Source organism: Eleutherodactylus coqui, chromosome 3, assembly GCF_035609145.1.
Source record: "Eleutherodactylus coqui strain aEleCoq1 chromosome 3, aEleCoq1.hap1, whole genome shotgun sequence".
In the NCBI taxonomy this organism is placed as follows: domain Eukaryota; kingdom Metazoa; phylum Chordata; class Amphibia; order Anura; family Eleutherodactylidae; genus Eleutherodactylus; species Eleutherodactylus coqui.
In genome coordinates, this window is record NC_089839.1 from 250,071,783 (window position 1) to 250,086,293 (window position 14,511).

Genomic DNA, 14,511 nt, shown 5'->3' on the forward strand with positions numbered 1-14,511 from the left:
TTACAACTACATGAGTAGGAGAATAAATTTTGCCCAAGCAATGGAACCACATTCGTAAGCTTGACGCCACACCACTACCTAGCGTTACATTAGCCACGCACCAGGAGCACATACAAGCGTCGTATGTGACCCTTTTTTATCCACTAAAATCCTGACATTATTTTACATCGCTGTTGGATAGCGGAATTCAGGGTTTGGTGTTATATTTCTCGCCACACAGTTGCAGTCATTTGCCACGTGGTGACAGTCTTTTTTTTTTAGGGGTGTAACGTTTTTCTCTGTCGCAGGGCGATCCAATACCAATTTGGCTTTCGCCACACTTGACGGATATACCGCAAGCGGAAATGCTGATGGGAACAGGCCAATAGACAGACTGCCCCTCTTCTCATCAGCATTTCTTTGAGTTTGTTTCATGTTCGAACTCCGGTAACATACATTACACTTGAGCGAACATGAAAATACACATGAAAATAAATAAAGTAAAACAACAAAGAAAGACAATGACACCAAGAAGTGAAATACTCCAACCTTGGAGGACAGCGAGGCAGCGGAAAAATCACTCTACACACACATACACAATCCTTCTTGTATAGTCGCACAGCCTGCGAACAATTTCACGGTCATGCCACTGACGGGAAGGAATGTGTGTGCCTTGCCTATTTAGCAGCAGAGCAGATAGTAGGCGGCAGTGAGCGATGTAAGAAATTGCACCCCAATCTTTCTCATGACCATCCGTTATGATTTCTGGGACAGCAGGCAACTCTGTGCAGCGTTACAAAAGGCAGCATCACAACGGAACCAGCACTTTCCAATGGTTGCGTATAAGACATTGCAGTTATCATCATGCAACAGCTGTGATCACTGCAATGTCGTATAATTGATAAAAGAGCCTTCTCCTGTACTGGATTGAGATCCGCTTGGTGGCGAGTACAGTACCGAGGTTGTGTGTTGCGAGGTCTGATGCAGAGGGCTGCTCATCAGTGAGAGAAACGACGGTTGGGAAGGGGACCCGCCAGAGACCGTGTCGCCGTAGCCAGTGTCTTGAGAAACATGGTGCATGGGGTATCCCGTTGTCCTAGAAACCCTGCCTGGTTGGTCAGGGAAAGATTGGGGTGGAGGCAACATGCGGTTTGATTGTGGTACTGCAAAGGCTGCATTTCTCATTGCCGAATTAATGGTACAGCTATCAGCAATGGGCCTTTGAGAACCAAAAATCTCTAAGACAGTGTAAAGAACGGGCGCAATAGCCCACTGACGCTCCGAGCTCAGTTCACGAATGCGTGCTGCAATGGTGGCACCCATTGTGTCCCACTGATCCTCCGTGTCAGCCCGCCGCAATAATGTCAGCGCCTCTTGGGCGTCATCTGGCTTGTTCTTCCGACGCGGACGAGCAGCAACGCTGAGGCTCGTCCGCTCGGAACACACCTCTCGGCTACTGCATGCTCTGCTGCCAGGGCCAGTACACTACTGCTACGCAACACGTTTTGTCCCCCCCCCCCCCCTGGTGTTACTGAAGTGCGGCACAAATCGGGCGTGCTCCGCTGGCTGTCTTCCAAGGTTGGGGTACCTTCTCTGATATCATCATTCCGCGACTCCTGTTCCGGTCCTTCTGTGTCGGCTGTAGCGGTTTCGACCGTGGAAGGGGCGGCCGTGATGTTCCCGCTGGATCTGTGGACGAAACAAGAGTACCATTTAGAGACATAGAACATCAAAATGCAACAACAGTGAAGCTGAGCTGTAAGCTCGCCGAAAATATAGCACTTACGGACGCAATGCTCGACTTGTTCTGAGGAACTGCAGTATTTCCTGGTTTGGACACTTTTTCTTAGATGGGGACATGCCGCTTTTTTCACACTTTTTTTCGTGTTTCTTGTAGCGGTCCCAAACTGACCGCCAGCGATTCTTGATGTCTAACTGCACCATAATTAAACATGGTTTTTAAAAGCAGTATGCAAAAGTATGTAATCCACCGAACGCTGCAATAAACAGTGTGGTTAGATGCAGTACAGTTCAAAGTACATCGAAGAAAGAAACACCAAAGCGTTACAACCAATAGTGTAAACTTACGGATTTCACTTTGGATGGCAGCTGTAGCGGAGTCCCAATCGGGATACATCCCAGAGCAGACCGCAATCCAGGCGTCCGCCTTTATGTCGGGGGGGGGGGGGGGGGGGGGGAGAGGAAAGGAAAAAAACAGTTGAATTGCATTCCGAGGGGGGTGGATATGGTTGTGTCAGCGGAGACTACACTCACCAAGGTTATCATCCTGACGACATTGATCCCCATTCGTTGATAACAGGACATTTTCCGGAAAGTGGGTTGACGTTGCGAACGGAATGCACTTGGCAACAGCAGAAAATGTAGGTAGTCCTGTGAGCAATAAGAAAATGTTAACATTTCATCATATACACATCTTTGGGCACTAGCGCACAATTGCAAGTCGCCAAAAATATCGCCGATGATCACATCTACACAAGTGACAGGCCAAAGCAACTATATAAAAGGAAAAGTGGTAAAAAAAATGTGGGTCGGCTATGCAAAAATGGACTAAACGCGTGTCCTCGCTCGTGCAAAGGAATGCCATGCAACCGGGTATGGGGCCATACAATGGTGGAAATGACCTATGTTACACCGAGCGTGAACCTTCGAAAGGTACACCATGCAAGAGTGGAGCAAAGCAAGTGAGGCAAACAGCGAAAACCGTGGGTTGCAATGGCCCAAAAAAGGACGCAAAAGGGTGAAAGCTGCGAAGAGAGAGCACAAGAAGGTGGGGTGGGTGGAGCTGGACGCGTGTTGCCGGCAATGCATTATGTGGTGAAGTAGTTACTTACCTTTTTTAGCAGAGTTTGACGATTTTGCCGGTGCTGCTGGAGGTGGTTGCGATGCCGGTGGTGAAAGTGCTGCTGCCGGTGGTGGTAGCTGTGGTGGACAGGCTGCTTGCCCCGTTGGGGGTTGTAGTGCTACTGCCAGTGGTGGTAGCTGTGGTGGGCCAGCTGCTTGCCCCGTTGGGGGTTGTAGTGCTGCTGCCGGTAGGCCAGCTGCTTGCCCCGTTGGGGGTTGTAGTGGTGCCTCCGCTGGTGGTAGTGGTGGACCTGCTGGGGCTAGTGGTGCCGCCGCTGCTGGCGTAGCTTTTCCCGCCACTGGGCGTGGTCGCGCTGGGGGTAGTAGTGCTGCTGTGGTGGACAGACTGCTTGCCCCGTTGGGGGTTGTAGTGCTGCTGCTGGTGGTGGTAGCTGTGGTGGACAGGCTGCTTGCCCCGTTGGGGGTTATAGTGCTGCTGCCGGTGGTGGTAGCTGTGGTGGGCCAGCTGCTTGCCCCGTTGGGGGTTATAGTGCTGCTGCCGGTGGTGGTAGCTGTGGTGGGCCAGCTGCTTGCCCCGTTGGGGGTTGTAGTGGTGCCTCCGCTGAGGGTAGTGGTGGGCCTGCTGGGGCTAGTGGTGCCGCCGCTGCTGGCGTAGCTTTTCCCGCCACTGGGCGTGGTCGCGCTGGGGGTAGTAGTGCTGCTGTGGTGGACAGGCTGCTCGCCCCGGTGGGGGTAGTGGTGGCCCCGGTGGGGGTTGTAGTGCTGCCGTGGTGGGCCAACTGCTTTCCCCGCTGGGGGTAGTGGTGACCCCGGTGGGGGTTGTAGTGCTGCTGCCGGTGGTGGGAAACGTACTGGACCCGATGGGGGTAGTGGTGGACCCACTGGGGTTACTGGTGGTGCCGCCGCTGCTGGCGGTGCTTTTCCCGCCACTGACGGGGTTGGGAGTTTCCCACCTGTTGGCCAGTATTTTCCCCTGGGCGTCAGTGAAGTGCCTACCGGTGGTGCTGATAGTGCTGCTGGTGCTGCCAATGGGTGTACTGGTGCCCCTGGGGGGAGGCTGGTGCCGCTGGGTGTGCTGCCGGCGGAGCTCCTGCTCTCTGCTTCCTCTCTCCAAGCAGTCCAGGCTGAAATGGTGCCAAGCGGCTAAAATGGCCGCTGAACCACTTCCTGTGAACAAACTTTATTGCCCCTCCTTTCTCATGCGAACAATCAGCTGCGGAACAGCTTTGAAAAACCGCAACAAAATAAGCAATAGCGGTTTTTGCTGCGTCCATGGGGCCCTATGGAAAAAAAACCGCTGCGGAAAGGTCGAAAGAATGGACATGCTGCATCTTTCAAAACCGCAACGCAGTTGCTTATCCGCACTGCGGCTATGCGGTAAATTTTACTCCCTGTGAGAACGACATTTTGGCCAAACACATTGGCACTGCATTGCACTGCAACCGTGACGGAATGGCCGCAATGCGGATATGCAACGGCAAACCGCGGCAAATAAGCATCAAATACGCCCTGTGTGAACCCAGGCTTAAGCATACAAACTCTCTTTTGTTCATTTCTCGCAAGCAGGACCCTCAGTGCTATTGTTCAAAGTACTAGTCTTGTACTGTGTATGATGGCTGATCTTGTCTGTACAAGTATCCTCTGATCTGCAAAGTACAGCAGAATTTGTTAGCACTATATTAATAAAGATCATTATTATATGATGTAAGCTAGAATTAGGTTGAGCAAGTGTCTTCTTGCATAACGGGAGGGAGGAGGATTGAGGATATTGACTGGGATCCTTTAAAATTGCACATGGAAAGACACAGAAAGTCCAACTCAGGATACACACCAAGATTCCAGATCTGCCCAAATTCAGCAGCTCTCTTTCTCAAGATCTGTCACCAATCTTATTAGTACAAGGTCTCCTATTCTTTATTTTGGTCATGGTTTTTTTTTTAAGAACTGTGTTACCTTTTTATAGATGTGTCCTTTTTATTACATCATTTTTGTAACCTGCAATCCCTGTACTGTAATCATCACATAAATTACATCTTAAAATTCAGGAAGTTTATTCCCTGCTGCTCTAAACCTACTCAAAACCTCAAAGAGGAAAAGTATAGCCTAACTTTAGAGATGAGCGAGCACCAAAATGCTCGGGTGCTCGTTGCTCGAGTCGAACTTTCCACGATGCTCGAGGGTTCGTTTCGAGTAACGAACCCCATTGAAGTCAATGGGCGACTCGAGCATTTTTGTATATCGCCGATGCTCGCTAAGGTTTTCATTTGTGAAAATCTGGGAAATTCAAGAAACGGATAGGGCAGGCGAGGGGCTACATGTTGGGCTGCATCTCAAGTTCCCAGGTTCCACTATTAAGCCACAATAGCGGCAAGAGTGCCCCCCCCTCCCAACAATTTTTACTTCTGAAAAGCCCTCATTAGCAATGCATACCTTAGCTAAGCACCACACTACCTCCAACAAAGCACAATCACTGCCTGCATGACACTCCGCTGCCACTTCTCCTGGGTTACATGGTGCCCAACCCCCCCCCCCGCACGACCCAGTGTCCACAGCGCACACCAAAGTGTCCCTGTGCAGCCTTTAGCTGCCCTGATGCCACGCCACACTCATGTCTATTTATAAGTGCGTCTGCCATGAGGAGGGAGGAACCGCAGGCACACACTGCAGAGGGTTGGCACGGCTAGGCAGCGACCCTCTTTACAAGGGGCAGGACGATAGCCCACAATGCTGTACCGAAGCAATGAGAAATAGAATCCTGTGCCACCGCCATCAGGAGCTGCACACATGGGCATAGCAATGGGGAACCTATGTGCCACACACTATTCATTCTGTCAAGGTGTCTGCATGCCCCAGTCAGACCGCGGTTTTTTATAAATAGTCACAGGCAGGTACAACTCCGCAATGGGAATTCCGTGTGCACCCACAGCATGGGTGGCTCCCTGGAACCCACCCGCTGTACATAAATGTATCCCATTGCAGTGCCCTGGACAGCAGAGCTAACGTCAGATTAAATACAGGTGGGCTTCGGCTCTCACTGCATGCCCCAACCTGACCGGGGTTTTTAATTCATAGACACTGGCAGATACAACTCCCTATTGTGAAGTCCCTGTGGACCGACAGCATGGGTGGGTGCCAGGAAGCCACCGGCGGCACATAAATATATCCCATTGCAGTGCCCATCACAGCTGAGGTAATGTCATGTTTAATGCAGGTGGGCTTCGGCCCACACTGCATGCCCCAGTCTGACTGGGGTTCTTTAGAAGTGGACACATGCAGTTACAACTCCGTGTGGACCGACAGCATGGGTGGCTCCCTGGAACCCACCGGCGGTACATAAATATATCCCATTGCAGTGCCCATCACAGCTGAGGTAGTGTCATGTTTAATGCAGGTGGGCTTCGGCCCACACTGCATGCCTCAGTCAGACTGGGGTTTCTGTAGAAGTGGACACATGCAGTTACAACTCCGTGTGGACCGACAGCATGGGTGGGTGCCAGGAAGCCACCGGTGGTACATAAATATATCCCATTGCATTGCCCATCACAGCTGAGGTAATGTCATGTTTAATGCAGGTGGGCTTCGGCCCACACTGCATGCCCCAGTCAGACTGGGGTTCTTTAGAAGTGGACACATGCAGTTACAACTCCGTGCGGACCGACAGCATGGGTGGCTCCCTGGAACCCACCGACGGTACATAAATATATCTCATTGCAGTGCCCATCACAGCTGAGGTAATGTCATGTTTAATGCAGGTGGGCAAAAAATTAATTGGATTACACTGTAGGCGAGGGCCCCAAAAAATTGGTGTACCAACAGTACTAATGTACCTCAGAAAAATTGCCCATGCCCAACCAAGAGGGCAGGTGAAACCCATTATTCGCTTTGGTTAATGTGGCTTAATTTGGAACTAGGCCTGGAGGCAGCCCAGTTAAAATAAAAATTGGTTCAGGTGCAAGTTTCAACGCTTTAATGAGCATTGAAACGTATAAAAATTGTTTACAAAAATTATATGACTGAGCCTTGTGGGCCTAAGAAAAATTGCCCGTTCGGCGTGATTACGTGAGGTTTCAGGAGGAGGAGGATGAATATTATACACAGATTGATGAAGCAAAAATGTCCCCGTTTTTGATGGTGATAGAGAACGATGCTTCCATCCGCGGGTGCAGCCTACGTATTGCTTAGGTATCGCTGCTGTCCGCTGGTGGAGAAGAGAAGTCTGGGGAAATCCAGGCTTTGTTCATCTTGATGAGTGTAAGCCTGTCGGCACTGTCGGTTGACAGGTGGGTACGCTTATCTGTGATGATTCCCCCAGCCGCACTAAACACCCTCTCTGACAAGACGCTAGCCGCAGGACAAGCAAGCACCTCCAGGGCATACAGCGCGAGTTCAGGCCACGTGTCCAGCTTCGACAACCAGTAGTTGTAGGGGGCAGAGGCGTCACGGAGGACGGTTGTGCGATCGGCTACGTACTCCTTCACCATCCTTTTACAGTGCTCCCGCCGACTCAGCCTTGACTGGAGAGTGGTGACACAGTCTTGCTGGGGAGCCAGAAAGCTGTCAAGGGCCTTAGAGAGTGTTCCCCTGCGTGTGCTGTACATGCTGCCTGATCTCCACGCCTCCCCTGCTACCTGGCCCTCGGAACTGCGCCTATCTGCCACTAGCGCTGTCGGATGGGAATTTTACCATCAACTTGTCCGCCAGGGTCCTGTGGTATAGCATCACTCTCGAACCCCTTTCCTCTTCGGGTATCAGAGTGGAAAGGTTCTCCTTATACCGTGGGTCGAGCAGTGTGTACACCCAGTAATCCGTAGTGGCCAGAATGCGTGTAACACGAGGGTCACGAGAAAGGCATCCTAACATGAAGTCCGCCATGTGTGCCAGGGTACCTGTACGCAACACATGGCTGTCCTCACTAGGAAGATCACTTTCAGGATCCTCCTCCTCCTCCTCAGGCCATACACGCTGAAAGGATGACAGGCAAGCAGCATGGGTACCCTCAGCAGTGGGCCAAGCTGTCTCTTCCCCCTCCTCATCCTCCTCATGCTCCTCCTCCTCCTCCTCAACGCGCTGAGATATAGACAGGAGGGTGCTCTGACTATCCAGCGACATACTGTCTTCCGCCGGCTCTGTTTCCGAGCGCAAAGCGTCTTCCTTTATGCTTTACAGGGAACTTCTCAAGAGGCATAGCAGAGGAATGGTGACGCTAATGATTGCAGCATCGCCGCTCACCATCTGGGTAGACTCCTCAAAGTTTCCAAGGACCTGGCAGATGTCTGCCAACCAGGCCCACTCTTCTGTAAAGAATTGAGGAGGCTGACTCCCACTGCGCCGCCCATGTTGGAGTTGGTATTCCACTATAGCTTTACGCTGCTCATAGAGCCTGGCCAACATGTGGAGCGTAGAGTTCCACCGTGTGGGCACGTCGCACAGCAGACGGTGCACTGGCAGATTAAACCGATGTTGCAGGGTGCGCAGGGTGGCAGCGTCCGTGTGGGACTTGCGGAAATGTGCGCAGAGCAGGCGCACCTTTCCGAGCAGGTCTGACAAGCATGGGTAGCTTTTCAGAAAGCGCTGAACCACCAAATTAAAGACGTGGGCCAGACATGGCACGTGCGTGAGGCTGCCAAGCTGACGAGCCGCCACCAGGTTACGGCCGTTGTCACGCACGACCATGCCCGGTTGGAGGCTCAGCGGCGCAAACCAGCGGCCGGTCTACTCTGTCAGACCCTGCAGCAGTTCATGGGCCGTGTGCCTCTTTTCTCCTAAGCTGAGTAGTTTCAGCACGGCCTGCTGACGCTTGCCCACCGCTAGGCTGCCACGCCGCGCGACACCGACTGCTGCCGACGTGCTGCTGCTGACACATCTTGATTGCGAGACTGAGATTGCGTTGGAGGAGGAGGAGGAGGGTGGTTTAGTGGAGGAAGCATACACCGCCGCAGATACCACCACCGAGCTGGGGCCCGCAATTCTGGGGGTGGGTAGGACGTGAGCGGTCCCAGGCTCTGACTCTGTCCCAGTCTCCACTAAATTCACCCAATTTGCCGTCAGGGAGATATAGTGGCCCTGCCCGCCTGTGCTTGTCCACGTGTCCCTTGTTAAGTGGACCTTGGCAGTAACCGCGTTGGTGAGGGCGCGTACAATGTTGCGGGAGACGTGGTCATGCAGGGCTGGGACGGCACATCGGGAAAAGTAGTGGCGACTGGGAACTGAGTAGCGCGGGGCCGCCGCCGCCATCATACTTTTGAAAGCCTCCGTTTCCACAACCCTATATGGCAGCATCTCCAGGCTGATAAATTTGGCTATGTGCACGTTTAACGCTTGAGCGTGCGGGTGCGTGGCGGCGTACTTGCGCTTGCGCTCCAACACTTGCGCTAGCGACGGCTGGACGGTGCGCTGACAGACATTGGTGGATGGGGCCGAGGACAGCGGAGGTGAGGGTGTGGGTGCAGGCCATGAGACGGTAGTGCCTGTGTCCTGAGAGGGGGGTTGGTTCTCAGTGGCAGGTTGGGGCACAGGGGGAGAGGCAGCGGTGCAAACCAGAGGCGGTGAACGGCCTTCGCCCCACCTTGTGGGGTGCTTGGCCATCATATGTCTGCGCATGCTGGTGGTGGTGAGGCTGGTGGTGGTGGCTCCACGGCTGATCTTGGCGCGACACAGGTTGCACACCACTGTTCGTCGGTCGTCTGCACTCTCAGTGAAAAACTGCCAGACCTTTGAGCACCTCGGCCTCTGCAGGGTGGCATGGCGCGAGGGGGCGCTTTCGGAAACAGTTGGTGGATTATTCAGTCTGGCCCTGCCTCTACCCCTGGCCACCGCACTGCCTCTTCCAACCTGCCCTGCTGCTGCCCTTGCCTCCCCCTTTGAAGACCTGTCCTCAGTAGGCGTAGCAAACCAGGTGGGGTCAGTCACCTCATCGTCCTGCTGCTCTTCCTCCGAATCCTCTGTGCGCTCTTCCCTTGGACTTACTGCCCTTACTGCTACCTCACTGATAGACAACTGTGTCTCATTGTCATCGTCCTCCTCACCCACTGAAAGCTCTTGAGACAGTTGCCGGAAGTCCCCAGCCTCATCCCCCGGACCCCGGGAGCTTTCAAAAGGTTGGGGATCGGTCACGACAAACTCCTCCAGTGGGAGAGGTTTCGGAACCATTGCTGCCCATTCTGGGCAGGGGCCCGAGAACAGTTCCTGGGAGTCTGCCTGCTCCTCAGAATGTGTCACTGTAATGGAGTGAGGAGGCTGGGAGGAAGGAGGAGCAGCAGCCAGAGGATTCAGAGTTGCAGCAGTGGACGGGGCAGAACTCTGGGTGGTCGATAGATTGCTGGAAGCACTTTCTGCCATCCACGACAGGACCTGCTCACACTGTTCATTTTCTAATAAAGGTCTACCGCGTGGACCCATTAATTGTGAGATGAATGTGGGGACGCCAGAAACGTGCCTCTCTCCTAATCCCGCAGCAGTCGGCTGCGATACACCTGGATCAGGAGCTCGGCCTGTGCCCACACCCTCACTTGGGCCTCCGCGTCCTCGCCCTCGTCAACGTCCACGTCCTCTAGGCCTACCCCTACCCCTCAGCATGGTGTATTACCAGTAGTGCAGAAACAGAACGCTGTAATTAAATGTGCCGCTTATTGGCCTGTGGTTGAAGGCTGACTTCGCTTACGGAACGCACAGCAGAGCCAGGAAATAATTTTGTGCAAGCCTGCTGTAACACTTAGCTGGCTGCGTATGATTTAGGACAACTACCCCCAGCAGAGATCCAGTACACTGAGGACGGTCACAGGCAGCCCAAATAGATTTTTTTCCCCAAATGTTTTTGGAAAGGCCCACTGCCTATATACACTAAATATGTCTTCTGTCCCTGCCTCACCACTACTGGCCCTGGACTATGTAAAATTACTGCAGAGTCAGACAGTATCACTGTGGACAGGAATACAGCGGTGATGTAACAGGCAACACAGAGCCAGGAAAGAATTTTGCGCAAGCCTGCTGTAACACTTAGCTGGCTGCGTATGAATTAGGACAACTACCCCCAACAGAGACCCAGTACACTGAGGACGGTCACAGGCAGCCCAAATAGATTTTTTTTCCCAAATGTTTTTGGAAAGGCCCACTGCCTATATACACTAAATATGTCTTCTGTCCCTGCCTCACCACTACTGGCCCTGAACTATGTAAAATTACTGCAGACTGTTGCACTGTGGACAGGAATACAGCGGTGATGTAACAGCCAACACAGAGCCAGGAAAGAATTTTGCGCAAGCCTGCTGTAACACTTAGCTGGCTGCGTATGAATTAGGACAACTACCCCCAACAGAGACCCAGTACACTGAGGACGGTCACAGGCAGCCCAAATAGATTTTTTTTCCCAAATGTTTTTGGAAAGGCCCACTGCCTATATACACTAAATATGTCTTCTGTCCCTGCCTCACCACTACTGGCCCTGGACTATGTAAAATTACTGCAGGACGCAATGCTCTGCACGGCCGATATACAAAAAAAAAAAAAGTGCAACACTGCAAAAAGCAGCCTCCACACTACTGCACACGGTTAGCTGTGGCCCTAAGAAGGATCGTTTGGGTTCTTGAAGCCTACAATAACTCCTAACACTCTCCCTATAGCAGCTAAAGCAAGACAGCACTTCCCCTGATCTCTGTCAGAAGGCATCTGTGGCGAGCCGCGGGAGGGGCCGATTTATATACTCGGGTGACACCTGATCTCGCCAGCCACTCACTGCAGGGGGGTGGTATAGGGCTTGAACATCGCAGGGGGAAGTTGTAATGCCTTCCCTGTCTTTCAATTGGCCAGAAAAGCGCGCTAACGTCTCAGAGATGAAAGTGAAAGTAACCCGAACATCGCGTGGTGCTCGTTACGAGTAACGAGCATCTCGAACACGCTAATACTCGAATGAGCATCAAGCTCGGACGAGTACGTTCGCTCATCTCTACCTAACTTTATAGACACTTTAATGCCAGCGTGCTATAAACTAACCTGTTTAATGCTGGACACAGTGGTGTAGCTATAGGGATCACAGCGGCAGGGTTGAGAACTATCCAGAAAGTCTTAGACAGTCCATACAAATAGGGAACTTTTTTCCAGTGTCTGTGAAAAAAAGTTGATATGTCCGTGATTGTGTTCGTAAGCAGAGAGCAACCTGAGAGCCACTTAGCAGGGAGCAGAGCTTGTTGTTAAGTGATGCTAATACAGAATCCAGGCCATGACTGCAGCTAACAGACATTGGAAGAGGAGAAAAGGGAGATGAACCTGGTCACGCTATTTCTCGCTCCCACAGTGGCGCTCAATCTATAAAGAAATTCTACCAAATCCTGCTGGAATGCTGTGCTGCTCCTCTTATCTGCTGCTGTGAGTGCTTCAGTGGTGGTGACTTGCTACGACATCCATGAAGATGCATATACATGTTTGTGTGTGTGTGTGTGCTTGCATGTATGTTAAATGTACATATAAGCCTGCCCATCTGTGCATATTTATGTGTAAAATTGTGCCTATATGTTTGTAAAATGTTCTGTGTGTGATCAGGTGTGGTCAGGGTCTTACTATATAACTTTCAGAACGTGTAACACACAGAACATAAATGCTTATAGATTTTCTACGGCAGAACTACGTGTGAAAAATCCTCAGCATATTGCAGTACAAGCAATGTGGATGACATTTTATGAAATCTCATCCACAAGCTGTTGAAAAAAATCCACAATGCAATTGTCTTGCTATTAATATACACAGCAATTTTCGGCAGATTTGCTGAGGATTTTTTGCTGAAAAAAAATTGCAGTGGGCCTGCGTTAAGTAGCCGTCCCCTAATGCAGCATTCACAGTCTTTGTTACATATTGGGCATGCTTTTTAATGAATACAGCATAAGGGTGAAGTCACACGAACGTATATCGGCTCGGGTTTTACGCCGAGCCGATATACGTTGTCCTCCGGTGCAGAGGGGGGAGGATGGAAGAGCCAGGGCCAGGAACTGAGGCTCCCGCCCCCTCTCTGCCTCCTCTCCGCCCCCCCAGCACTATTTGCAATGAGAGGAGGTGGGACGGGGGCGGGACTAAAGTCCCGAGAATTGGCCCCGCCCCCATCCCGCCTCTCCCCATTGCAAATAGTGCAGAGGGGCGGAGAGGAGGCAGAGAGGGGGCGGGAACCTCAGTTCCTTGCCCTGGCTCTTCCATCCTCCCCCCTCTGCACCCGAGGACAACGTATATCGGCTCGGCGTGAAAACCGAGCCGATATACGTTCGTGTGAATGCACCCTCACTATGAGAGCAACATGCAATTTCTAGATCATATACTCTTTTGCCTACACTTCAGAAGTATCTATGCATTAAGCTTGTTTTGGTACTGTATCTTTGTAGTAAACTTGGTCCTGGTGCTGTATTTATGCCATAAGCTCAGTTCTTGTACCATATGTATGTAGTAGGCTCACTTCTGGTATCTATGTAGCAAACTTGTGGCACTGTATCTGTGTAGTAAGCTTGGTTTTGGTATCATAGCTGTGTAGTAAGCAGGGATCTAGTACCATATTTATATAGTAAGCTCACTTCTGTCACTATCTATTAGAGATGAGCGAACGTACTCGTCCGAGCTTGATATTCGTGCGAATATTAGGGTGTTCGGGATGCTCGTTACTCGTAACGAGTACCACGCGGTGTTCCGGTTACTTTCAGTTTCCTCTCTGAGACGTTAGCGCGCTTTTCTGGCCAATTGAAAGACAGGGAAGGCATTACAACTTCCCCCTGTGACGTTCAAGCCCTATACCACCCCCCTGCTGTGAGTGGCTGGGAGATCTGATGTCACCGGAGTATAAAAATCGGCCCCTCCTGCGGCTCGCCTCAGATGTCTTGTGAGTTAGCTGAGGGACAGTGGTATCGTGCTGGAGCTGCTGTAGGGAGAGCGTTAGGAGTGAGTGTAGGCTTCAAGAACCCCAACGGTCCTTCTCAGGGCCTCATCTAATAGTGTGCAGTACTGTGTTAGCACTGTATATATTTTTTTTTTTTCAAAATTGGATCTGCAGAGCATTGCGCCCTGCAATAGGGACAGAAGTGGTGGTTAGGCAGGGAGAGTGTTAGCAGTGAGTGTAGGCTTCAAGAACCCCAACGGTCCTTTCTAGGGCCACATCTATCCGTGTGCAGTACTGTCCAGGCTGCTGTTAGCAGTGTTGCATATTTTTTTTCTTTCTCAAAACCGGCTGTGCAGACCATTGCACCCGGCATTAATACTACAGGGATAGAATTGTGTAGGCAGGGCCAGAAGACATACATTATTCATTGAATAGACGCAGTGTGGCTTTTCCTTTGAAAAACAAGGGAAAAAATTATTTTTCGCCTGCCTCTGACAGTCCTCAGGGCTCTGGGTACGTGTGTGCTGCGTGCAGAACGTTAAAAAAAAATCAGACGCAGCCAGCTACGTTTTACTGCAGGCTTGCGCCAATTTTTTTCCTGCATGGGAAATCCCTGATCTGCTGTAGCCAATAACTTTGCATCACTGCAGTTCTCTGACACATTTGCAGGGCCACAACACAGTTATTAAACTTAGTAGTATTCATTGAATACACGCAGTGTGGCTTGTCCTTTGAAAAACTAGGGAAAAAATTCAATTTTGGCTGCAGGTTTGCGCCAATTTTTTTTCTGCATGGGAAAGCCCTGATCTGCTGGAGCCAATAACTTTGCATCACTGCAGTTCTCTGACACATTTGCAGGGCCA

General features: G+C 51.4%; 1 protein-coding gene across 2 annotated transcripts in view; it reads left to right on the top strand.

Annotated features, from left to right (window-relative positions):
- The window catches only part of LOC136621631 (flavin-containing monooxygenase 5-like), a 105,947-nt gene that overhangs the window by 20,377 nt on the left and 71,059 nt on the right, over positions 1-14,511 (top strand). The gene's annotated exons all lie outside the window — the stretch shown is intronic.